Source organism: Heterodontus francisci, unplaced genomic scaffold (assembly GCF_036365525.1).
Source record: "Heterodontus francisci isolate sHetFra1 unplaced genomic scaffold, sHetFra1.hap1 HAP1_SCAFFOLD_178, whole genome shotgun sequence".
Lineage (NCBI taxonomy): Eukaryota > Metazoa > Chordata > Chondrichthyes > Heterodontiformes > Heterodontidae > Heterodontus > Heterodontus francisci.
In genome coordinates this window covers 621,300-648,788 of record NW_027140578.1, presented here as the reverse complement: position 1 = coordinate 648,788, position 27,489 = coordinate 621,300, and positions in this window count along the sequence as shown.

The following is a 27,489-nucleotide window of genomic DNA, read 5'->3' as shown; positions in this document are numbered from 1 at the left end:
TTGAAATTGTGCCCTGTGCACCCAGGTTTAGGTCCTTAATATACATCAGGAAAAGCAAGGATCCCAACACTGATGTCTGGGGGACTCCAATGCAAACCTTCCTCCAGCCTGCAAAACATCCATTAACCACTACTCTTTGTTTCCTGTCACTCAGCTAATTTCGTATCCATGTTGCGACCGTCCCTTTTATTCCATGAGCTACAAGTTTGCTCACAGGTCTGTTGTGTGGCATTGTATCAAAAGGTTTTTGCATGCAGGGAATAGTTAAATGTCTGGAATGCACTGCTTGAGAATGGTGGAGGCAGGTTCATTTGAAACTGAATAGTCCGTTACATGAAAATCAATGAACATCAACAGAATTGCCCTCATCAACTATCTCTGATACCACCTCAAACATCTCCAGCAAATTAGTTAAACATGATGTACTCTCAAGAAATCCATGCTGGCTTGTTTAATTAACTCGCATTTGTCCATGTGACTATTAGCTTGGTCCAGGATTATTTATTTCTATAAGTTTTCCCACCACCGAAGTTTAACTGACAGGCCTGTAGTTGCTGGCCTTATCTTTACACCCTTTTTTGAACAAGGGTGTAACGTTTGCAATTCTCCAGTCCTCTTGCATCACCCCCAAGTCTAAGGAAGACTGAAAACTTATGTCCAGTGCCTCTGCGATTTCCACCCTCACTTCCCTCAGTATCCTTGGATGCATCTCATCTGTTCCTGGTGCTTTATTCAATTTAAGTCCAGACAGCCTATCTAATACTTCCTCTTTATCAATTTTAAGCCCCACTAGTGTCCGACTTACCTCCTCTTTCAACATTGCCTGGGTTGCATCTTAGAATCATAGAAAGTTTATGGCACAGAGAGAGGCCGCTTGGCCCATCGTGTCTATGCTGTCCAGAAAACGACCCATCCATTCTGATCCTGCCTTCCAGCATTTGATAGATTACAGCAGTTGAGGTGCATATCCAGACACCTTTTGAATGAGTTGTGGGTTTCTGCCTCAACTACCCTTTCAGAAAGTGACTTCCAGGCTCCCACCACCCGCTGGGTGAAAAATAAAATCCGCAGCTCCCTTTTAATCTTTCTGCCAATCACTTTAAGTCCATGCCCCCTCGTCACTGACCTCTTTGCTAAGGTGAATGGACCCTTCACCTCCACTCTATCCAGGCCCCTCCCGGTTTTGTACATTTCAATCAGATTTCCCCTCAGCCTTCTCTATTCCAAGAAGAACAACCCCAGCCTGTCCAATCTTTCCTCATAGCTAAATTTTTCCAAACCTGGCAACATCCTCGTAAATCTCCTGTGTACCCTCTCTAGTGCAATTACATCCTTTCTGTAATGAGGTGACCAGAACTACACACAGTACTCAAGTTGTGTCCTAACCAATGAGTTAAACAAATCTAGCATGACCTCCCTGCTCGTATATTCTGTACCTCGGCTAATGAAGGAAAGGATTCCATATCTTCTTCCTTGGTAAAGACAGGTGGAAATTATTCATTTAGTACCACAGCTATATCCACTGCCTCCATGTGCAAATCCCCTTTATGGTCCTGAGTCGGCCCCATGGTTCCTTTTACTACCCTTTTACTGTTTAGATGCCTATAGAAATTAGAATTAGAACATTACAGTGCAGTACAGGCCCTTCGGCCCTCGATGTTGCGCCGACCTGTGAAACCATCTGACCTACACTATTCCATTTTCATCCATATGTCTATCCAATGACCACTTAAATGCCCTTAAAGTTGGCGAATCTGCTATTGCTGCAGGCAGGGCGTTCCACGCCCTTACTACTCTCTGAGTAAAGAAACTACCTCTCACATCTGTCCTATATCTATCACCTGTCAACTTGAAGCTATGTCCCCTCGTGTTTACCATCACCATCCGAGGAAAAAGACGCTCACTATCCACCCTATCTAACCCTCTGATTATCTTATATGTCTCTATTAAGTCATCTCTCCTCCTCCTTCTCTCCAACGAAAACAACCTCAAGTCCCTCAGCCTTTCCTCGTAAGACCTTCCCTCCATACCAGGCAACATCCTAGTAAATCTCCTCTGCACCCTTTCCATAGCTTCCACATCCTTCCTATAATGCGGTGACCAGAACTGCATGCAATACTCCAGGTGCGGTCTCACCAGAGTTTTGTACAGCTGCAGCATGACCTCGTGGCTCCGAAACAGGACCCCCCTACTAATAAAAGCTAACACACCATATGCCTTCTTAACAGCCCTATTAACCTGGTTAGCAACCTTCAGGGATTTATGCACCTGGACACCAAGATCTCTCTGTTCATCTACACTACCAAGAATCTTCCCATTAGCCCAGTTCTCTGCATTCCTATTACTCCTTCCAAAGTGAATCACCTCACACTTTTCCGCAGTAAACTCCATTTGCCATCTCTCAGCCCAGCTCTGCAGCCTATCTATGTCCCTCTGTACCCTACAACATCCTTCGGCACTATCCACAACTCCACCGACCTTAGTGTCATCTGCAAATTTACTAACCCACCCTTCTACACCCTCTTCCAGGTCATTTATAAAAATGACAAACAGCAGTGGCCCCAAAACAGATCCTTGCGGTACACCACTAGTAACTAAACTCCAGGATGAACATTTGCCATCAACCACCACCCTCTGTCTTCTTTCAGCTAGCCAATTTCTGATCCAAAGCTCTAAATCACCTTCAACCCCATACTTGCGTATTTTCTGCAATAGCCTACCGTGGGGAACCTTATCAAACGCCTTACTGAAATCCATATACACCACATCCACTGCTTTACCCTCATCCACCTGTTTGGTCACCTTCTCGAAAAACTCAATAAGGTTTGTGAGGCACGACCTACCCGTCACAAAACTGTGTTGACTATCTCTAATGAACTTATTCTTTTCAAGATGATTATACATCCTGTCTCTTATAACCTTTTCCAACATTTTACCCACAACCGAAGTAAGGCTCACAGGTCTATAATTACCAGGGCTGTCTCTACTCCCCTTCTGGAACAAGGGGACAACATTTGCAATCCTCCAGTCTTCCGGCACTATTCCTGTCGACAATGACGACATAAAGATCAAGGACAAAGGCTCTGCAATCTCCTCCCTAGCTTCCCAGAGAATCCTAGGATAAATCCCATCTGGCCCAGGGGACTTATCTATTTTCACACTTTCCAAAATTGCTAACACCTCCTCCTTGTGAACGTCAATCCCATCTAGCCTCGTAGCCTGAATCTCAGTATTCTCAACAACATTTTCTTTCTCTCCTGTAAATACTGACGCAAAATATTCATTTAACACTTCCCCTATCTCCTGTGATTCAACACACAACTTCCCACTACTATCCTTGATTGGCCCTAATCTAACTCCAGTCATTCTTTTATTCCTGATATACCTATAGAAAGCCTTAGGGTTTTCCCTGACCCGATCCACCAATGACTTCTCGTGTCCTCTCCTTGCTCTTCTTAGCTCTCCCTTTAGATCCTTCCTGGCTAGCTTGTAGCTCTCAAGCGCCCTAACTGAGCCTTCTTCTTCCTCTTGACAAGCACTTCAACTTCTTTAGTAAACCACGGCTCCCTCGCACGACAACTTCCTCCCTGCCTCACAGGTACATACTTATCAAGGACACACAGTAGCTGCTCCTTGAATAAGCTCCACATTTCGATTGTTCCCATCCCCTGCAGTTTCCTTCCCCATCCTACGCATCCTAAATCTTGCCTAATCGCATCATAATTTCCTTTCCCCCAGTTATAATTCTTGCCCTGCGGTATATGCCTGTCCCTGCCCATCGCTAAGGTAAACCTAACCGAATTGTGATCACTATCACCAAAGTGCTCACCTACATCTAAATCTGACACCTGGCCGGGTTCATTTCCCAGTACCAAATCCAATGTGGCATCGCCCCTGGTTGGCCTGTCTACATACTGTGTCAGAAAACCCTCCTGCACACACTGGACAAAAACTGACCCATCTAAAGTACTCGAACTATAGTATTTCCAGTCAATATTTGGAAAGTTAAAGTCCCCCATAACAACTCCCCTGTTACTCTCGCCCCTGTCGAGAATCATCTTCGCTATCCTTTCCTCTACATCTCTGTGGAACTATTCGGAGGTCTATAAAAGACTCCCAACAGGGTAACCTCACCTCTCCTGTTTCTAACCTCGGCCCACACTACCTCAGTAGACGAGTCCTCAAACGTCCTTTCTGTCGCTGTAATACTCTCCTTGATTAACAATGCCACACCCCCCCCCCCCCGCCCCCCCTCTTTTACCATCTTCTCTGTTCTTACTGAAACATCTAAATCCCGGAATCTGCAACATCCATTCCTGCCCCTGCTTTACCCATGTCTCAGAAATGGCCACTACATCGAGATCCCAGGTACCAACCCATGCTGCAAGCTCACCCACCTTATTCCGGATGCTCCTGGCGTTGAAGCAGACACACTTTCAACCAAATTCTTGCTTGCCAGTGCCCTCTTGCGTCCTTGTAACCTTATCCCTGACATCACTACTCTCAACATCCTGTACACTGGAACTACAATTTAGGTTCCTAACCCCCTGCTGAATTAGTTTAAACCCCCGAAGAGCACTAGCAAATCTCCCCCTCAGGATATTGGTACCCCTCTGGTTCAGGTGAAGACCATCCTGTTTGTAAAGGTCCCACCTACCCCAGAAAGAGCCCCAATTATCCAGGAAACCAAATCCCTCCCTCCTGAACCATCCCTGCAGCCACGTGTTCAACTCCTCTCTCTCCCTATTCCTCGCTTCGCTATCACGTGGCACGGGCAACAACCCAGAGATAACAACTCTGTTTGTTCTCGCTCTAAGCTTCCACCCTAGCTCCCTGAATTTCTGTCTTAAATCCCCATCTTTCTTCCTACCTATGTCGTTGGTGCCTATGTGGACAACGACTTGGGGCTGCTCCCCCTCCCCATTAAGGATCCCAAAAACACGATCCAAGACATCACGAACCCTGGCACCTGGGAGGCAACATACCAACCGTGAGTCTCTCTCGTTCCCACAGAACCTCCTATCTGTTCCCCTAACTATGGAGTCCCCAATGACTAATGTTCTGCTCCTCTTCCCCCTTCCCTTCTGAGCAACAGGGACAGACTCTGTGCCAGATACCTGTACCCCATTGCTTACCCCTGGTAAGTCGTCCCCCGCAACAGTATCCAAAACGGTATACCTGTTGTTGAGGGAAACGGCCACAGGGGATCCCTGCACTGCCTGCTGGTTCCCTCTCCTTCCCCTGACAGTAACCCATCTACCTACTTCTTTTACCTGAGGTGTGACTACCTCCCCATAACTCCTCTCAATAACCTCCTCCGCCTCCCGAATGATCCAAAGTTCATCCAGCTCCAGCTCCAGTTCCCTAACGCGGTTCTCGAGGAGCTGGAGTTGGGTGCACTTCCCACAGATGCAGTCAGCAGGGACACTCTTGGCGACCCTTACCTCCCACATTCTGCAGGAGGAACATACAACTGCCTTAACCTCCATTCCCACTATTCCAAATTCCCAACAAATCTAATGAAAAACCAAAAACAAAAAGTCAAAACTTGTTCGGTTAGCAATCCAACGGACAGAACTTCCTAAATAAAAAGCTTACCTTATCAAGACACCAGAGTCCTTTTTTTTTGGTTGGAGGAGGAGTGTGGGTGGGAGACACTACACGTGTAGTGTCTCGGGTACAGCCACCACACAAATATATACCTTTTTCCCTACCCAGCAGTCCCCTGGTCCTCCGAAAACAAAAGGGAATTCACTTTTAAACTTACACTGAAATTGACTTCACAGCTGTAAGCCCGCTCACGCACCTCCGTTGCTATCAAAGCTGCAGTCACCGAAACTAAAAGAAAGAGATTTTAAACCACACAAATATATACCTTTTTCCTTACCCAGCAGTCCCCTGGTCCTCCGAAAACAAAAGGGAATTCACTTTTAAACTTACACTGAAATTGACTTCACAGCTGTAAGCCCGCTCACGCACCTCCGTTGCTATCAAAGCTGCAGTCACCGAAACGACAAGAAAGAGCTTTTAAACCACACAAACATATACCTTTTTCCTTACCCAGCAGTCCCCTAGTCCTCCAAAAACAAAAGGGAATTCACTTTTAAACTTACTCTGAAATTGACTTCACAGCTGTAAGCCCGCTCACGCACCTCCGTTACTATCAAAGCTGCAGTCACCGAAACTAAAAGAAAGAGATTTTAAACCACACAAATATATACCTTTTTCCTTACCCAGCAGTCCCCTGGTCCTCCGAAAACAAAAGGGAATTCACTTTTAAACTTACACTGAAATTGACTTCACAGCTGTAAGCCCGCTCACGCACCTCCATTGCTATCAAAGCTGCAGTCACCGAAACTAAAAGAAAGAGATTTTAAACCACACAAATATATACCTTTTTCCTTACCCAGCAGTCCCCTGGTCCTCCGAAAACAAAAGGGAATTCACTTTTAAACTTGCACTGAAATTGACTTCACAGCTGTAAGCCCGCTCACGCACCTCCGTTGCTATCAAAGCTGCAGTCACCGAAACTTTTTCCTTACCCAGCAGTCCCATGGTCCTCCGAAAACAAAAGGGAATTCACTTTTAAACTTACACTGAAAGTGACCTCTCAGCTGTAAGCCCGCTCACGCACCTCCGTTACTATCAAAGCTACAGTCACCGAAACTAAATCTTTGGGATTTCCTTCAATGCTCGCCTCTTTTCATGCTCACTCTTTGCTTCTCTTATTTGCTTTTTCTCTTGCCCACTGGACCTTCAATATTCAGCCTGCTTCTCAATAGTGTTTTCCACCTGATGTCTGTTATATCAGGCATAAACTTGTCAACTTTTCGTGCGGCCTTCAAATATCTGTCTGAATACACACCAAGTCTCTCTGTTACTGTCTCCTCATTGAAACAATACCAATTTGTTTCTGTTTCCTTCCCTTGCACTTCCTACCCAAATGTCTCACTTCTCACTTCACTGTGTTAACTAATATTTGCCATCCGCCTGCAAATTTCACCAGTCAGTCTCTGTCCTCCTGAAGTGTGTTACTATCCTTCTCATTGTTTATTAACATTTCTGCCTTTCCTGCCATCTGAAATATTTGACATTATCACCTCTGTACACAAGCCCATTGCATTAACATACAGCAACAGTGACCCTGGGGAACCCCATTGACTATTTCACTCCAGACCGAACAACAACCATTCTCCACTATTCTCTACTTTCTGTCACTGATCTAATTTCCCACATGCTGACATTGAAAACAAAAGAACAGACTTCCATTTTTGAAACGCTTTTCATGACCACTGCACGTTCCAAAGTGAATACTTCTTCATGTATACTTCTTAATGTGTACTTCCAATGAATACTTCTTAAAGCGAAGTCACTCTTGTAATGTAGGAAACAGGCAGACAATTTCTGCACAGCAAGATCCCACAAGCAGCAATGTGATAATGATCAGATCTGTTTTTGTGATGTTGATTGAAGGAAACATTTTGGCCAGGACACCGGTAATAATTCCCCTGCTCTGCTTCTACATGGTGCGGTGGGACATTTAACATCCACCTGAGAGGGCAGACTGCAACTTGGTTTAAAGTTTCATTTGCTAAACTGCACCTCTGACAGTGCAGCACACCCTCAGTACTGCACTGCAATGTCAGCATTGATACTTGTGATCAAGTCCTGCAGTGACACTTGATCCTGGAAGCTTGTGACTGAAAGGGGAGAGAGCGACAAACTGAGCCACAGCTGACATTGGTCCTTTTATCCCGTGTGTTTCTAATTCGGTAACAGGGCTTTTATGTGGTACTTTATCAAACTCCTTGTGAAAGGATAGGAATATTGTGAAAGTCCAGGTGGGAACCATCATAGATTCATAGAATAGCACAGACATAATGAGGTCATTCGGCCCATCAAGTCTGTGCTGGCCCTTTCAAAGAGCAATCCAGTTAGTCCCACTCCCTGGCTCTTTCACTATATCCTTGCATTTGTTCTCCTTCAGATATTTATCCAATTCCCTTTTGGGATCTACTATTGAATCTGTATCCATCAGCCTATCAGACAGTGCATTCCAAATCCAAACCAATCAGAAACAAAAATCCTCATGTCTGCTTCTTTTACCAATCGCCTTAAATCTGTGTCTCTTGGACATTGGAAATAGTTTCTGTTTATTTAATTTATCTAACTCCTTCCTAATGTTAAACACCTCAATCAAATCTCCTCTGAAAGTTCTTTGCTCTAAGCAGAACAACCCCAGCTACATAACTGTAATCCCTCATGCCCTGACAAATTCTAGCAAAACAGTTCTGTACCCTTTCCGAAGGCTTCATGTCCTGCCGAAAGTGCGGTTCCCAGTATTCGACACAAGACTCCAGGTGCAGCTGAACTAGTATTTTATATATGTTTCACATAATGTCCTTGCTTTTGTTCTTTTTGCTTCTATTTATAGACCCAAGGATCCCGTACATTTATTAACTGTCAAGATAACCTTTCCTGCCAACTTCAAAGATTTGTGCACAAACACCCCAGGTGTCTCTGTTATTTCACCACCTTTATAGTTGGACCATTTAACTTGTATTGCCTCTCTTCATTCATCCTTTCAAAATGTATTACCACACACATCTGCAATGTCAATTAAATATTGAGAAGATTGAAGCCATTGCTTTCTGTCTCTGCTTCAAATATTTCCTAGTTACACACTCCATCCCTCTCCTTTGTAAATGCTTGGGACGAAGCCAAACTGTTCACAGACTTAGTTACATAGTTAACCCTGAGATGTCTTGAGATAAGTTCTGACCAAATATTCACACCATCACTAAAACGGCCTATCTCCAACCCCGGTGGAGTTGCATTGCTGGTTAAAGAGGAAATTAACGCAATAGTGAGGCAGGATATTAGCTCTGACGATTTGTATGGGTAGAGCTGAGAAACACTAAGGGGCATAAAACGTTAGTGGGGGTTGTATATAGACCTCCAGACTGTAGTGCTGAATTTGGGAATGGCAATGAACAGGAAATTAGAGACGCATGCGATAAAGGAACATCTGTAATGAGTTTCTTGAATCTGCATATAGATTGGGCAAATCAAATTGGTCACAATACATTGTGGAGGAATTGCTGGAGAATATACGGGATGGTTTTCAGGACCAATTCTTTGAGCAACCAACTGGAGAACAGGCCATCCTAGACTGGTTAGTGTGTCATGAGAGAGGAATAATTGACAATCTGGTTGTGCGAGATCCCTCGGGGATGAGCGACCATAATATGATAGAATTCTTCATCATGATGGAGAGTGTCCTAGTTGATTCTGAGACTAGGGTCGTGAATCTTAATAAAGTAAGCTACGAAAGTATGAGGCATGAGTCGTTGATGATACATTGGGAAATGTTACTTAAAGAGATGACCCTGGATAGGCAAAGGCAAACATTCAAAGAGCGCATGGATAACCTGCAACAATTGTTTATCCCTGTCTGGCACAAAAGTAAAACGGAAAAGGGAGCCAAATCATGGCTCACAAGGTAAATTAGAGACAGCATTAGATCCAAGGAAGAGGCATATAAATTTGCCAGGAAACACAACAGACCTGAGGATTGGGAGCAGTTTAAAATTCAGCAAAGGAGCACCAAGGGATTGATTGAGAAGGGGAAAATGGAGTACGAGAGTAAGCTTACGGGTAACATAAAAACTGACTGTACACGAATCTATAGGTATGTGAAGAGGAAAAGATTGGCGAAGACAAATGAAGGTCCGTTACAGTCAGAAACAGGGGAATTTATTATGGGAAACAAATAAATGGCTGACCAACTAAATGCATACTTTAGTTCTGTCTTCACAAAGGAGGACGCCAATATCATACCAGAAATGTTGGTGAATACAGGGTTTAGTGAGAGAGAGGAACTGAAAGATGTCAGTATTAGTAGAGAAATGGTGTTGGGGAAGTTGATGGTATTGAAGGCCGATAAATCCCCAGGTCCTATAATTTACATCCCAGAGTACTTATGGAAGTGGCCCTAGAAATAGTGGATGCATTGGTGGTCATCTTCCAAGATTCTATGGACTCTGGAACAGTTCCTACAGATTGAAAGGTAGCTAATGTTTCCCCACTATTCAAAAAGGGAGGAGAGAGAAAGCAGGAAATTGTAGGCCAGTCAGCCTGACATCGGTCGTGGGAAATATCCTGGTGTCCATTATCAAAGATTTTGCAGCAGAGCACTTGGCGAACAGTGGTGGAATCGGACAGAGTCAGCATGGATTTATGAAAGGGAAATCATGCTTGATAAATCTACTAGAATTCTTCGAGGATGTAACTAGGAGAGTTGATGAGGTGGAGCCAGTGGATGTGGTTTATTTGCACTTTCAGAAGGCTCTCGCCAAAGTTCCACGTAAGGGTTTAGCGTGTAAAATTTATACGCATGGGATTTGGGGGAGTGTATTGCGATGGATAGAAAATTGGTTGGCAGACAGGAAACAAAGCATTGGAACATACAGATCTTTTTTCTGAATGGCAGGCAGTGACTAGTGGGGTACTGCAGGGATCGGAGCTGGGACCTCAGTTATTCACAATATATATTAATGATTTAGATGAGGAAACTAAATGTAATATCTCTAGATTTGCAGATGATACAAAATTTGGTGTGAGGGTGAGATGTGAGGGGGATGCAGAGAGGCTTCCGGGTGATTTGGACAAGTTGAGTGAGTGGACAAATGCATGGCAGATGCAGTATAATGTGGATAAATGTGAAGTTATCCACTTTACTAGAAAAAAACAGGAAGGCAAAATATTATCTTAACGGCTATAAACTGAGGGAGAGTAATATGCAGTGAGACCTGGGTGTTTTCGTACACCAGTCACTGAAGGTAAGCATGCAGGTGCAACAGGTGGTAGAGAAAGGCGAATGTTATGTTGGCCTTCATAGAGACAGGATTCGAGTACAGGCGCAGGGATGTTTTGCTGCATTTATGCAGGGCCTTGGTGAGGCTGCACTTGGAATATTGTGTGCAGTTTTGGTCTCCTAATCTGAAGAAGTCTGTTCTTGCTATAGAGGGAGTGCAGTAGAATTTTACCAGACTGATTCCTGGGGTGGTAGGACTGTCGTACGAGGAGAGATTGAGTCGGTTAGGACTATATTCACTGGAATTCAGAAGAGTGTGGAGGGCTCTCATCGAAACCGATAACATTCTAACGGGACTTGACAGGGTAGATGCAGGAAGGATGTTCCCGATGGTGGGTGACTCCCGGACAAGGGCTTATAGTCTAAGGATACGGGGTAAAAATTTCAGGACTGAGATGAGGAGACGTTTCTCCACCCAGGGAGTGGCGAGCCTGTGGAAATCTGTCATCCCGCCCATATCCAAGGGGGATTGGAATATTCTGGCCAGTGCCTCGGCTATTTCCACCATTGCTTCCCTCAGCAACCCCCATACATTCCATCCAGAGTGGATAAATGTTCAACTTTATTGTGGTACAAAAAGTGTAGGATTGAAAAGAGTTAACTGAATCTGTTTGTTCCGTGACTGTACATAATGTCAGTCTCCATGGACCCTAATTGTGTTTTCCATCTTCTATTAATAAGGGGCTTCTTTCAATATGTTATTCCATAGTCAGTGGGAACATCAGCGCCGGCACTTACAGAGATCAGCTGCTCCAGAGAGATGGAGAGAGGATAGATCAGAATCTGAGAACAGAAGACTGGAATGTTACAGCAATGGGTCAGAATCTGAGAACAAAAGACTGGAATGTTACAACAATGGGTCAGAATCTGAGAACAATAGATTGGAATGTTACAACAATGGACAGGAGTTTATCCTCGGTTATTTAGTCCCTTTCTACATATTATGATCGGTAATCATTAAACTTCCGTATCTATCTCGCACTGAAGATTATTCAATATATTTATTACCACAGCCTGGCTATTATTGGTGTCCCTGGTAAGTCTCTCTATCTGGCTATTAATTCTTTAAACCATGTTTAACTGAATTACTGCTCCTGTAATTTACTCTGCCCTTCTTGATGCCGTTGTATGCCTGGTGAATATCTCCAGCTATTAGCTCTGTAAACCATTCTCAACTGTATTACAGTTCTTGTCATTTACTCTCTCATCGTTGCTGCTGTTGCTGTCTCTATTTCAGGCCAGGAGATCTGTAAACGCTGTTTCAATGAAATACTGTTCTGTAATGAAAGTTTTTGGATGACTGAAGCGAGTGTCATTGGTCTCCATCACAAACTCCATCCCCTATCTGGGAAGCACATACTCCACCCTGCCAAATATCTGAGCTTGTACCAGACATTTTACAACTTCTGTGTTATATTTAAACCTGAGCTGAGTTCATCTCCATATTCTTTCCATCACCACCCTGCCTACTAACACCCATGTAAGTTCACCCGTCTCCACTTCTGCCTCAACCCATCTGCTGCATAAACCCTCATCCGTGTCACTGTTAAATCCACACTTGACTATTCCAATTCTATCCTGTTCACCCTCCCAGTTATAAACCTCCATAAACCACAGTCCATCCAGAACTCTGCTGCCTGCATCCTAACTCACACCAAATCCTGATCACCCATCACCCCGTGCTCACTGATCTACATTGGCTCCCAGTCTGGCAGCACCTTAATTTTAATCATTCCTGTGTTTGAAACTCTCCATGGCCTCACCCCTCCAGATATTCCCATTTCCCTGTCCATTTCCCATATTCCTGCAACTCTTTTGACTTCAATCTTTTTTCAGTTCTCCTTTTAAAGTCAATTTATTTCCCTCTGTATCTGTCCAGCGCCACGATTTTAGACTCTGCAGCACTACTGGTGCTGACGGTACAGAAGCTGGGATCCATAAAATGATGAGAACCGCAGAGCCGACCACTGCTAGTGCACAATACCCCATGCTGGGCAGGGCTCCAGCAAACTCGTATCAGCTACGTTCTATTCATGTGGTCTTCACTGCCGGCCACTTCTAGTGTGGCCTGCACAGTGTCCCAATCTGGGCGGGGCTCCAGCACAATCGTACCGGATATGTGTTGTTCCTTTGAGGATGGATTTGAAAGTGATGTCAATGGACCATACTGGGAACTTTGATGCACGTCTTTGAAACTTGGTCTGTGCATGTCCACTGACCGCCTGTGTTAGTCACTCTCAGCTGAACATACATTCAGCAGAACCAGGCATCCAACTTACAGGTGAGAGGCTTTTGACTTACTTCAGCTATTGTAAAGTTGGTGGAGGTTCTGTGGATGGTTTTGAACAAAGAAAAGAACAAAGAAAATTACTGCACAGGAACAGGCCCTACGGCCTTCCAAGCCTGCGCCTATCCAGACCCTCTATCTGTATCTCTTTTCTTCCTGCCCCTTCATGTATCTGTCTAGATACATCTTAAAAGACCCATCGTGCCCGCATCTGCAACCTCCGCTGGCAACGCGTTCCAGTCACCCACCACCCTCTGCGTAAAGAACTTTCCACGCATATCCCCACTAAACATTTCCCCTTTCACTTTGAACTCGTGTCCTCTAGTAATTGAATCCCCCACTCTGGGAAAATGCCTCTTGCTATCCACCCTGTCTATACCTCTCATGATTTTGTACACCTCAATCAGGTCCCCCCTCAAACTCCGTCTTTCTAATGAAAATAATCCTAATCTACTCAACCTCTCTTCATAGCTAGCGCCCTCCATACCAGGCAACATCCTGGTGAACCTCCTTTGCACCCTCTCCAAAGCATCCACATCATTTTGGTAATGTGGCGACCAGAACTGCACGCAGTATTCCAAATGTGGCCGAACCAAAGTCCTATACAACTGTAACATGACCTACCAACTCTTGTACTCAATACCCCGTCCGATGAATGAAAGCATGCCGTATGCCTTCTTGACCACTCTATTTACCTGCGTTGCCACCTTCAGGGAACAGTGGACCTGAACACCCAAATCTCTCTGTACATCAATTTTCCCCAGGACTTTTCCATTTACTGTGTAGTTCACTCTTGAATTGGATCTTCCAAAATGCATCACCTCGCATTTGCCCTGATTGAACTCCATCTGCCATTTCTCTGCCCAACTCTCCAATCTATCTATATTCTGCTGTATTCTCTGACAGTCCCCTTCACTATCTGCTACTCCACCAATCTTAGTGTCGTCTGCAAACTTGCTAATCAGACCACCTATACTTTCCTCCAAATCAATAATGAATATCACAAACAACAGTGGTCCCAGCACGGATCCCTGTGGAACACGACTGGTCACACGTCTCCATTTTGAGAAACTCCCCTCTACTGCTACTCTCTGTCTCCTGTTGTCCAGCCAGTTCTTTATCCATCTAGCTAGTGCACCTTGGACCCCATGTGCCTTCACTTTCTCCATCAGCCTGCCATGGGGAACCTTATCAAACGCCTTACTGAAGTCCATGTATATGACATCGACAGCCCTTCCCTCATCAATCAACTTTGTCACTTCCTCAAAGAATTCTATTAAGTTGGTAAGACATGACCTTCCCTGCACAAAGCCATGTTGCCTATCACTGATAAGCCCATTTTCTTCCAAATGGGAATAGATCCTATCCCTCAGTATCTTCTCCAGCAGCTTCCCTACCACTGACATCAGGCTCACCGGTCTATAATTACCTGGATTATCCCTGATACCCTTCTTAAACAAGGGGACAACATTAGCAATTCTCCAGTCCTCCGGGACCTCACCCGTGTTTAAGGATGCTGCAAAGATATCTGTTAAGGCCCCAGCTATTTCCTCTCTCGCTTCCCTCAGTAACCTGGGATAGATCCCATCCGGACCTGGGGACTTGTCCACCTTAATGCCCTTTAGAATACCCAACACTTCCTCCCTCCTTATGCCGACTTGACCTAGAGTAATCAAACATCTGTTCCTAACCTCAACATCCGTCATGTCCCTCTCCTCGGTGAATACCAATGCAAAGTACTCGTTTAGAATCTCACCCATTTTCTCTGAGTCCAAGCATAACATTCCTCCTTTGTCCTTTAGTGGGCCAATCCTTTCTCTAGTTACCCTCTTTCTCCTTATATATGAATAAAAGGCTTTGGGATTTTCTTTAACCCTGTTTGCTAAAGATATTTCATGACCACTTTTAGCTCTCTTAATTCCTCGTTTCAGATTGGTCCTACATTTCCGATATTCTTTCAAAGCTTCGTCTTTCATCAGCCGCCTAGACCTTATGTCTGCTTCCTTTTTCCTCTTATGTAGTCTCACAATTTCACCTGTCATCCATGGTTCCCTAATCTTGCCATTTCTATCCCTCATTTTCACAGGAACATGTCTCTCCTGCACGCTCATCAACCTCTCTTTCAAAGCCTCCTTTTTATCACATGTGGATTTACCTTCAAACAGCTGCTCCCAATCTACATTCCCCAGCTCCTGCCGAATTTTGGTACGGTTGGCCTTCCCCCAATTTAGCACTCTTCCTTTAGGACCACTCTCGTCTTTGTCCATGAGTATTTTAAAGCTTATGGAATTGTGATCACTATTCCCAAAGGTGTCCCCTACTGAAACTTCAAACACCTGGCCGGGCTCAATCCCCAACACCAGGTCCAGTATGGCCCCTTCCCGAGTTGGACTATTTACATACTGCTCTAGAAAACCCTCCTGGATGCTCCTTACAAATTATGCTCCATCTGGACCTCTAACACTAAGTGAATCCCAGTCAATGTTGGGAAAATTAAAATCTCCTATCACCACAACCCTGTTGCTCCTACATCTTTCCATAATCTGTTTACATATTTGTACCTCTATCTCACGCTTGCTGTTGGGAGGCCTGTAGTACAGCCCCAACATTGTTACCGCACCCTTCCTATTTCTGAGTTCTGTCCATATTGCCTCACTGCTCGAGTCCTCCATAGTGCCCTCCTTCAGCACAGCTGTGATATCCTCTTTGAACAGTAATGCAACTCCTCCACCCTTTTACCTCCCTCTCTATCCCGCCTGAAGCATCGATATCCTGGGATAAATAGTTGCCAATCATGCCCTTCCCTCAACCAAGTCTCAGTAATAGCAATAACATCATACTCCCAGGTACTAATCCAAGCCCTAAGTTCATCTGCCTTACCTACTACACTTCTTGCATTAAAGCAAATGCACCTCAGACCACCAGTCCCTTTACATTCATCATCTGCTCCCTGCCTGCTCTTCCCCTTAGTCACACTGACTTCATTATCTAGTTCCTTACAGGCTTTTGTTACTACCTCCTTACTGTCAACTGACCTCCTCAATTGGTTCCCATCCCCCTGCCACATTAGTTTAAACCCTCCCCAACAGCGTTAGCAAAAGCACTCCCAAGGACATTGGTTCCAGTCCGGCCCAGGTGTAGACCGTCCAATTTGTAATAGTCCCACCTCCCCCAGAACCGGTCCCAATGTCCCAAAAATCTGAACCCCTCCTTCCTGCACCATCTCTCAAGCCACGCATTCATCCTGACTATTCTTTCATTTTTCTCTGACTATCACGTGGCACTGGTAGCAATCCTGAGATTACTACCTCTGAGGTCCTACTTTTTAACTTGGCTCCTAACTCCCTAAATTCTGCTTGTCGGACCTCATCCCGTTTTTTACCTATATCATTGGTGCCTAGGTGCACAACGACAACTGGCTGTTCACCCTCCCCCTTTAGAATGTTCTGCAGCCGATCTGAGACATCCCTGACCCGTGCACCTGGGAGGCAACATACCATTCAGGAGCCTCGTCTTCGACCACAGAACCGCCTATCTACTCCCCTTACAATCGAATCCCCTACGACTATAGCCCTTCCACTCTTTTTCACTCCCTTCTGAACAGCAGAGCCAGCCACGGTGCCATGAACCTGGCTACTGCTGCCTTCCCCTGGTGAGCCATCTCCCTCAACAGTATCCAAAACGGTATACTTGTTTTGGAGGGAGATGACCGCAGGGGACTCCTGCGCTGCCTTCCTGCTCTATCTCTGCCTTTTGGTCACCCATTCCCTTTCTCCCTCAGCAATCCTAATCTGCAGTGTGACCAATTCACTAAACGTGCTATCCACGACCTCCTCAGCATCGCGCATGCTCCAAAGTGAGTCCATCCGCAGCTCGAGAGCCGTCATGCGGTCTAACAAGAGCTGCAGTTGGACACACTTCCTGCACGTGAAGGAGTCAGGGACATCAGCCATGTCCCTGAGCTCCCACATTGAGCAAGAGGAGCATGACACGGATCTGAGATCTCCTGCCATTTTTAATCTTATGCTTAACTTAGTTAAATGAAAAAGGAACGAAAAGTTTTCTGGAGGTTGTGTTGTGAGCTGCTGCAGACATTCAGGGAGGGCAGAGGATTTGGTGACCCAACACTGCACGAGGTATGGGGACTGTAGTTACAGTGTCTCTGGGTCTGTAACATGACCAACACATGGAGCAGAGACTGCAGAGATGGGAAGCTCTGTAAAGAGGGAGGTGGAGGGGGCGTTGCCCGACCCACCCCGGGTTTTCCAAGAGCAATTTTCCTACCTACACCTAACCCAGGAGCAGTGTGTGAGGTGACTCTGATTCAATAAGGAGGTGGTCACAGAGCTGTGCCACCTCATGTAACACGACCTGGAGCCTCTCACCTGGGTGAGGACGGAGCTGTCAGTGGCTGTTAAGGTCACAGCTTCATTGAAACTCTATGTATCTGGATCTTTCCCGGTAGGAGCCGGAGACATATCCAACATACAGTCATAGAGAGCAATAGGGTCATAGAGTCATTTACAACACAGAATGAGGCCATTCGATCCCTCCATGCCAGCTCTGTTTGGAACAATCCAGTCAGTCCCATTCCCCCGCTCAATCCCCGTATCCCTGCAAGTTCATTTCCTTCAGGTATCCAACCAGTTTCCTTTTGAAATCATTGATTGTGTCGGCTTCCACCACCCTCCTGGGCAGTGAGTTCCAGCTCATTAACATCAACTGTGTAAAAAAGTTCTTCCTCATTTTCCCCCTGCATCTCTTACCCAAACCTTCCATCTGTGTCCCCTATGCCTTGTTTCATCAGTTAATGGGAACAGTTTTTCCTTGTCTTTCTTATCTAAGCCTAGCATAATCTTGTACACCTCTATCAAATCTCTCTCAATCTCCTTTATTCCAGGGAGAACAACTCCATCTTCTCCAAACTAACCTTGTAACTAAAACCCCGCCATCCCTGGAACCATTCTGTTAAATCTCCTCTGCACCCTCTCAAGGACCTTCACATCGTTCCTAAAGTGTGGTGACCAGAACTGGACACAGTTCTCTAGTTGGGGCCTAACCAAAGCTTTATGAAGGTTCTGCATAACTTCCCTTATTTTGTATCTTTGTCTCTCATGATAAATCCCAAGATAGAACATAGAACATAGAACAGTACAGCACAGTACAGGCCCTTCGGCCCACGATGTTGTGCCGAACCTTTACCCTACTCTAAGATCAAACTAACTGCCTACCCGTCATTCTACTATCATCCATGTACCTATCCAAGAGTCGCTTAAATGCCCCTAATTTATCTGCATCTACTACCACCGCTGGCAGCGCATTCATCACACCCACCACTCTCAGTGTAAAGAACTTACCTCTGACATCTCCCCGAAACCTTCCTCCAATCACCTTAAAATTATGCTCCCTGGTGATAGCCCTTTCCGCCCTGGGAAATAGTCTCTGGCTATCCACTCTATCTGTGCCTCTCATCATCTTGCACCCCTCTATCAAGTTACCTCTCATCCCTCTTCGCTCCAATGAGAAAAGCCCTAGCTCCCTCAATCTTTCTTCGTAGGACATGCCCGCCAGTCCAGGCAGCATCCTGTTAAATCTCCTCTGCACCCTCTCGAAAGCTGCCACATCCTTCCTATAATGAGGCGACCAGAACTGAACACAATATTCCAAGTGTGGTCGATACGTTTTGCTAAACACTCTCCTAATAGGTCCTGCCCAGATCAATGCATTTGGAGCCCCAGATCCTTCTGTTCCTGCAGAAACGTTAGAACCGTGCCATTAAGTCTATATTGCCTTCCTATTCCTTCTGTCCAAATGCATCAGCTCACACTCCTCTTTATTAAATTCTACCTGCCACTTCTCTGTCCATTCTGCTAGCCTATCTAGATCCAGTTACAGGCAGTTTGTATCATCTTCACTGCTTACCACTCCTCCAAGTTTGGTATCTTCGGATAATTTTGAAATTCTACTCTGTTTTCCAAGATCCATGTCATTTATATACAGCAAAAATAATTAAATAAATTAGTATTCCTAGCACTGACCCTTGGGGAACATCACTGTCTACCATCCTCCAGTCTGAAAAACAACCATTTAACACAAGACTCTTTTTGCTGTCCTTTGGACAATTTTTGATCCAATTGCATGCTATTCCATGAGCTTCAATTTTGTTAACAAAGCTTTTGTTTGGTTCTTCATCAAATACTTTCATAAAATCCATGTAGACAACATCCACCACATTCCCTTCATCAACCTTCTCTGATCATCGAAATAAATTCAATTAGTTCATCAAGCATAATCTGCCTTTTAGAAATCCGTGATGACAATCCTTAAATAACTCAAACCTCTCCAAGTGTGTCCTTTTTCCCTTATTATTGTTTCTAAAACCTTACTCACCACCGATGTTAAACTAACTGACCAGTAGTTGCGAGGCCTGTGTGTTGTCCATTGATAATTCTGGGAGGTGAGGGTGACCATCTATGTCATCATTTCTCTCTCAGCAGGGAGAAGCAGGATGAGAGATCCCGTGGCTTTGTCAGGATAGCGGGATTCCTGATGGTGTAGGTTGCTCTGCCGGGCCCCCCTGTCAATAGGGAGAGGTACAGGAACTGAAAGAACTCTCACTTCATTAATGTACAGTTGGTGTGAGAGCATGCCCAGTACATCATATTGGTGAATGTCCACTATGCTGACAGCAGCCACCATACCTTCATTCTGAAGCAGTCAGCCGGTCCCAACACTTCGGGCACCGGGCCCCTCGGAGACAAAGGAAACGCCATCTGGACACAGCTCATGTTTCTACTCCCCCAAACCACCTCCCACCTCCAACCAACATCACACAATTAACTTGTGTATAACGTGGGCAATGGGGTCACCAGGAACATGGTGGAATAGACCATAGGTGTGATGAAGCAATGCTTCCGATGTCTGAACCGCTTGGGAGGAGCCCTCCACTACACACTGGATCAGGTGTCCAAGTTCATGGTGTTCTGCTGCACCCTTCATATCATCAACATAATGACGACACAGTCATTGGCACCAGGAATTCTGAGGACACTTAAGGAGCTGGATGAAGCAGGGAGGATATTTCCTGGATGCCCTTGACCCGGACAATTCTTGCTAAGATTTCGGTTCCCATAGGACAACTTCCCTTTCCCACCATGGATCCCCCATTCTCCACCGTTATACCCATCTGAGACGCCCCATTACAGTGTTATTACCGCACAAAAGGAATTATTCAGCCCGTCGTGTCTGCACCGGCTCTCCGCATGAGCAATTCACCTAATCCCATTCCCTGCCTTCTTCCCGTAACCCTGCACATTCTTCCTTCTCATATACCAGTTTATTCAGTTTTAGCATGTTTATAGATGTGGTCACCCCTCTGCTTAAGAGTATGCAGGGAGAGAGGGAATGGATGATCATCAGACAGTCAAAAAGATTCAGGCAGGTAGTGCAGGAGATCCCTGAGTGCATCTCACTCTCCAACAGGTATTCAGTTCTAAATACTGAGGAAAGTGATGCTTCACCTGGGGAGTACAGCCAGAGCCAAGTCCATGGCACCACGGGTGGCTCAGCTGTAGAGTGGGATACAGGGATGACTGAAAGAGCCATAGTGATCGGTGATTCAATAATCAGGGGAACAGACAGGCGTGTCTGTGGCCACAGACGTGAATCCAGGATGGTGTATTGCCTCCCTGTTGCCAGGGTCACGGATGTCACTGAACGACAGCAAAGCATCCTGAAGGTGAAGGGGAACAGCCAGAAGTCGTGGTTCACATTGGAACCAACGACATAGGTAGAAAGAGGAATGTTGTTCTGTGGTCAGAATTTAGGAAGCAAGGGAAGAAATTGACAAGCAGGACGTCAAAAGTAGCAATCTCCAGATTACTCCCAATGCCACGCACAACTGAACACAGAAATAGAAAGAGAAGACAGTTGGATGTTTGTCTGGAAATATGGTGCAGAAAGGAGGGCTTCATATTCCTGGGACACTGGGAAAGGCTCTGGGCGAGATGGGTCCTGTATAGGCCGGATGATTTGCACCTGAACAGAGCCGGGACTGGGTTCCTTGCGGAATGTTTTGCTAGTACTGTTGGGGAGGGTTTAAACTAGTTTGGTAGAGGGATGGGGACCTGAGGGTGGGACAAATTCAGAAATGAAAATGGAAGGCGGAAAATTAATGGATGAGTCTGGAAGACAGAGGAAACAAAGGTTATAAAATAAAGATGAAGAGCTTAGCAGTGCTCAAGGGTATCTATTTCAATGCAAGGGGAATAGCAAATAAAGCAGATGAGCTGAGGGCACAGATAGACACGTGGTAGTATGATATCATAGCTATTACAGAAACATGGCTTAAGGAGGGACAGGAATGGCAGCTCAACGTTCCTGGTTACAGGGTTTTCAGACGCGATAGGGAAGGTGATATGAAAGCAGGGGGAGTGACAATTGAGGTCAAGGTATCTATTGCAGCTGTGAGGAGGGATGATATGTTGGAGGTTCATCAAGTGAGACCATATGGATTGAGCTAAGGAACCAAAAAGGGACAATCACACTGCTGGGAGTGTTATCTCGACAGCCGAATAGTTAGAGGGAGATAGAAGATCGGATATGTAGGCAAGACTCTGAGAAGTGCAAGAACAATAGGGCAGTAATAGTAGGGGACTTTAATTACCCCAATATTAACTGGGATAATGTTAGTACGAAAAGAATTGAGGGAGCAGAAATCTTGGGGTGCATTCAGGAGAACGTTTCTGACCAGGATGTAACAAGTCCAACAAGAGAGGGTGCATTTAGACATTGTTTTAGGAAATGAAGATGGGCAGGTGGAAGGAGTAGTAGTGGGAGAGCATTTTGGTGGGAATGATCATAATTCAGTTAGTTTTAACATAATTATGGAACAGGACAAGAGATATATCAGCAGTTAGAGTTCTCAATGGGGCAAGGCTGATATTACTAAACTGTGGAGCGAAAGTGGACTGGAAACAGCTGCTTGAAGGTAATTCAGTCTCAGAGCAGTGGGAGACATTCAAAGGGGAGATTCAAGAGGTTCAGGATAAACATGTTCCCACAAAGCAAAAGGGTGAGTCGGCCAAATCTCGAGTTCCATGGATGTCAAGGTGCCGGCAGGGTAGGACAAGACAGAAAAGGAAAGCATATATCCGACACTGAGAACTCAATACTACAGAAAGTTGAGAGGAGTTTAGAAAGTGGAGGGGTCAAATCAAAAAGGAAATTAGGAAAGGAAAGCGAGGGAATGAAATAATATTGGCAAGCAAAATCAAGGTGAACCCAAAGATGTTTTCTCAAGACATTACGAGTAAGAGGATAACTAAGTGGAGAGTAGGACCCATAATAGATCAGAAAGGTAACCTTTGTATAAGGGTGGAAGATATTGGTATGGTTCTTTATTGAGCACTTTGTGTATGTCTTCAGAAAAGAAGGGGGATTTAGATATTGTCGTTAAGGAGGAGGAGTGTGAATCATTGGATGTGATAAACATAGGGAGAGAGGAAGTATTAATGGGATTAGCATCCTTGAAAGTTGAACAATCACCAGAGCCGGTTGAAATGTACCCCAGGCTGTTCGAAGAAGCAAGAGAAGAAATAGCAGAGGGTCTGCCCACCATCATTTTCCAATCCTCACTAGATACAGTTGTGGTGCTGGAATATTGGAGAATTGCTAACATTGTACCTCTGTTTAAAAAGGGAGCGAAGGATAGTCTGAATAATTACAGGCCAGTCAGTCTAAACTCAGTAGTGGGCAAATTATTGGAATCTATTCTGAGAGACAGGATAAACTGTCACTTAGAGAGGCACAGGTTTATCAAAGATAGTCGGCATGGATTTGTTAAGGGACGCTCTTGTTTGACCAAATTGATCGAATCTTTTGAAGATGTTACAAGGAATATAGATGAGGGTAGTGCAGTTGATGTGGTCTTCATGGATTTTAGCAAGGCCTCTGACAAGGTCCCACATGAGAGACTGGTTCAAAAAATAAAAGCCAATGGCATCCAGAGAAATGCAGCAAAGCGGATACAAAATTGGCTCAGTGGCAGGAAACAAAGGGTAATTATTGACAAGTATTTTTGCGACTTGAGGACTGTCTCCAGTGTCATTCCACAGGGCGCAGTCATGGGTCCCCTGCTTTTTGTGGTCTATAGTAAAGATTTAGACGTAAATGTAGGGGTATGATCAAGACTTTTGCAGACGACACAAAGATTGGCCATGTGGTCGACAGCGAGAAGGGTGCAGGAAGATATTGACGGTCTGGTCACATGGGCAGCAAAATGGGATTCGACCCGGATAAGTGTGAGGAGCTCAAACAAGCAAAGGAATACACGATTACTAGGACAATACTGAGAAGTGTAGAGCAAGTAAGGGACTTTGGAGTGAATGCCCACAGATCCCTGAAGACAGCAGGATAGGTCAATAAGGCAGTTAAGAAGGCATATGGAATCATTTCCCTTAATAGCCGAGGTATAGAATGTCAGAGCAGGGAGGTTATGCTGGAACTGTATAAATCATTGATTAGGCCACATCTTGAATACTTTGTGCAGTTCTAGTAACCACATTACAGAAAGGAAGTAATTGCAGGAGAGGGTATAGAGGAGATTTATGAGGATGTTGCTAGGACTGGAAAAATGCAGCTATGAGTAAAGATTGGATAGGCTGGGTTTGTTCTCCATAGAACAGAGAAGGCTGAGGGGAGATCTGATTGAACTGAACAAAATTTTGTGGAGCCTGGATAGAGTGGAGGTGAAGGCTCTATTTACCTTAGCAGAAAGGTCAGTGACTAGGGGACATAGATTTAAAGTGATTGGTAGAACTTTCAGAAGGGAGTTGAGGAAAAACATGTTCACCCAGAAATACAAAATTGACTCAGTGACAGGAAACAAAGGGTAATTGTTGACGGGTATTGACTGGAGGACGTTCCCGTGGTTTTCCACAGGGCCTGGTACTGGGTCCCTTGCTTTTAGTGAGGGTCTGGAACACACTTCCTGAAAACATGGTTGAAGCAGAAACCCTCTACTCATCCAAAACGAGCCTGGATGTGCACCTCAAGTGTCATAATCTGCAGGCCTATGGATTAACTGTTGGAAGGTGGGATTGGAATTGGTGGATAACTTTTCGGCTGGCACAGACACGATGGGCCAAGTGGTCGCTTTTTGTGTCTTAAATTTTCAACGATTCTATGACTCTATAACACGAATCACGCTATCCTCGTTAAAACTTACAATTATGTCAACAAACTATCAAGATGATCAGAAATGATTTTCCATGAAGCTATCCGTGCTGCTTGTCATTTATTAAGATATGATTTTACAAGCAAGAAATATTTTTGTGCTGGGTTATGGCCTCCAGAATTTTCCAAGAATCAACATCAGACTGATAGTTACAGGGCTTATCGAACCTCCCCTTTTTTAAACAGGGTGTAACATTTACAGCCCTCCAGTTCCCTGGCATAATTTTTTTTATTCATTCATGGGATGTGGACAACGCTGGCCAGGACAGCATTTATTGCCCATCCCGAATTACCCTTGAGAAGGTGGTGGTGAGCTGCCTTCTTGAAACACTGCAGTCCACGTGGGGTAGGTACACCCACAGTGCTGTTAGGAAGGAAGTTCCAGTATTTTGACCCAGCGACAGTGAAGGAACTGCAAGATAGTTTCAAATCAGCATGGTGTGCGGCTTGGAGGGGAACTTGCAGGTGGTGGTGTTTCCATACATCTGCTGCCCTTGCCCTTCTATGTGGTAGAGGTTGTGTGTTTCGAAGGTGCTGTCGAAGGAGCCTTGGTGCGTTGCTGCAGTGCATCTTGTAGATGGTATACACAGCTGCAACTTTACGTTTGTGGTGATGGGAGTGAATGTTGTGGATGGGGTGCCAATCAAAGAAGCAAAAACAAAGGAAATTACAGCACAGGAACAGGCCCTTCGGCCCTCCAAGCCTGCGCCGATCCAGATCCTCTATCTAAACATGTCACCTATTTTCTAAGGGTCTGTATCTCTTTGCTTCCTGCCCATTCATGTATCTGTCTAGATACATCTTAAAAGTCGCTATCGTGCCCGCGTCTACCACCTCCACTGGCAACGCACCCCAGGCACCCACCACCCTCTGCGTAAAGAATATTCCACGCATATCCCCCCTAAACTTATCGCCTCTCACTTTGAACTCATGACCCCTAGTAATTGAATCCCCCACTCTGGGAAAAAGCTTCTTGCTATCCACCCTGTCTATACCTCTCATGATTTTGTACACCTCAATCAGGTCCCCCCTCAACCTCCGTCTTTCTAATGAGAATAATCCTAATCTACTCATCCTGTCTTCATAGCTAGCGCCCTCAATACCAGGCAACATCCTGGTGAACCTCCTCTGCACCCTCTCCAAAGCATCAACATCCTTTTGGTAATGTGGCGACCAGAACTGCACGCAGTATTCCAAATGTGGCCGAACCAAAGTCTTATACAACTGTAACATGACCTGCCAACTCTTGTACGTCCGATGAAGGAAAGCATGCCGTATGCCTTCTGACCACTCTATTGACCTGCGTTGCCACCTTCAGGGAACAACGGACCTGAACACCCAAATCTCTCTGTACATCAATTTTCCCCAGGACTTTTCCATTTACTGTATAGTTCACTCTTGAATTGGAACTTCCAAAATGCATCACCTCGCATTTGCCCTGATTGAACTCCATCTGCCATTTCTCTGCCCAACTATGCAATCTATCTATATTCTGCTGTATTCTCTGACAGTCCCCTTCACTATCTGCTCCTCCACCAATCTTAGTGTCATCTGCAAACTTGCAAATCAGACCACCTATACTTTCCTCCAAATCATTTATGTATATCACAAACAACAGTGGTCCCAGCACGGATCCCTGTGGAACACCACTGGTCATACATCTCCATTTTGAGAAACTCCCTTCCACTGCTACTCTCTGTCTCCTGTTGCCCAGCCAGTTCTTTATCCATCTAGCTAGTACACCATGGACCCCATGCGCCTTCACTTTCTCCATCAGCCTGCCATGGGGAACCTTATCAAACGCCTTACTGAAGTCCATGTATATGACATCGACAGCCCTTCCCTCATCAATCAACTTTGTCACTTCCTCAAAGAATTCTATTAAGTTGGTAAGACATGACCTTCCCTGCACAAAACCATGTTGCCTATCACTGATAAGCCCATTTTCTTCCAAATGGGAATAGATCCTATCCCTCAGTATCTTCTCCAGCAGCTTCCCTACCACTGACGTCAGGCTCACCGGTCTATAATTACCTGGATTTTCCCTGCTACCCTTCTTAAACAAGGGGACAACATTAGCAATTCTCCAGTCCTCCGGGACCTCACCCATGTTTAAGGATGCTGTAAAGATATCTGTTAAGGCCCCAGCTATTTCCTCCCTCGCTTCCCACAGTAACCTGGGATAGATCCCATCCGGAACTTTGGACTTATCCACCTTAATGCCTTTTAGAATACCCAACACTTCCTCCGTCCTTATGCCGACTTGACCTAGAGTAATCAAACATCTGTCCCTAACCTCAACATCCGTCATGTCCCTCTCCTCGGTGAATACCGATGCAAAGTACTCGTTTAGAATCTCACCCATTTTCTCTGACCCACGCATAACTTTCCTCTTTTGTCCTTGAGTGGGCCAATCCTTTGTCTAGTTACCCTCTTGCTCCTTATATATGAATGAAAGGCTTTGGGATTTTCCATAACCCTGTTTGCTAAAGATATTTCATGACCCCTTTTAGCCCTCTTAATTCCTCATTTCAGATTGGTCCTGCATTCCCGATATTCTTTCAAAGCTTCGTCTTTCTTCAGCCTCCTAGACCTTATGTATGCTTCCTTTTTCCTCTTAGCTAGTCTCACAATTTCACCTGTCATCCATGGTTCCCTAATCTTGCCATTTCTATCCCTCATTTTCACAGGAACATGTCTCTCCTGCACGCTAATCAACCTCTCTTTAAAAGCCGCCCACATATCAAATGTGGATTTACCTTCAAACAGCTGCTCCCAATCTACATTCCCCAGCTCCTGCCGAATTTTGGTATAGTTGGCCTTCCCCCAATTTCGTACTCTTCCATTGGGACCACTCTCGTCTTTGTCCATGAGTATTCTAAAACTTACGGAATTGTGATCACTATTCCCAAAGTAGGCCCCTACTGAAACTTCAACCACCTGGCCGGGCTCATTCCCCAACACCAGGTCCAGTATGGCCCCTTCCCGAGTTGGACTATTTACATACTGCTCTGGAAAACCCTCCTGGATGCTCCATACAAATTCTGCTCCATCTGGACCTCTAACACTAAGTGAATCCCAGTCAATGTTG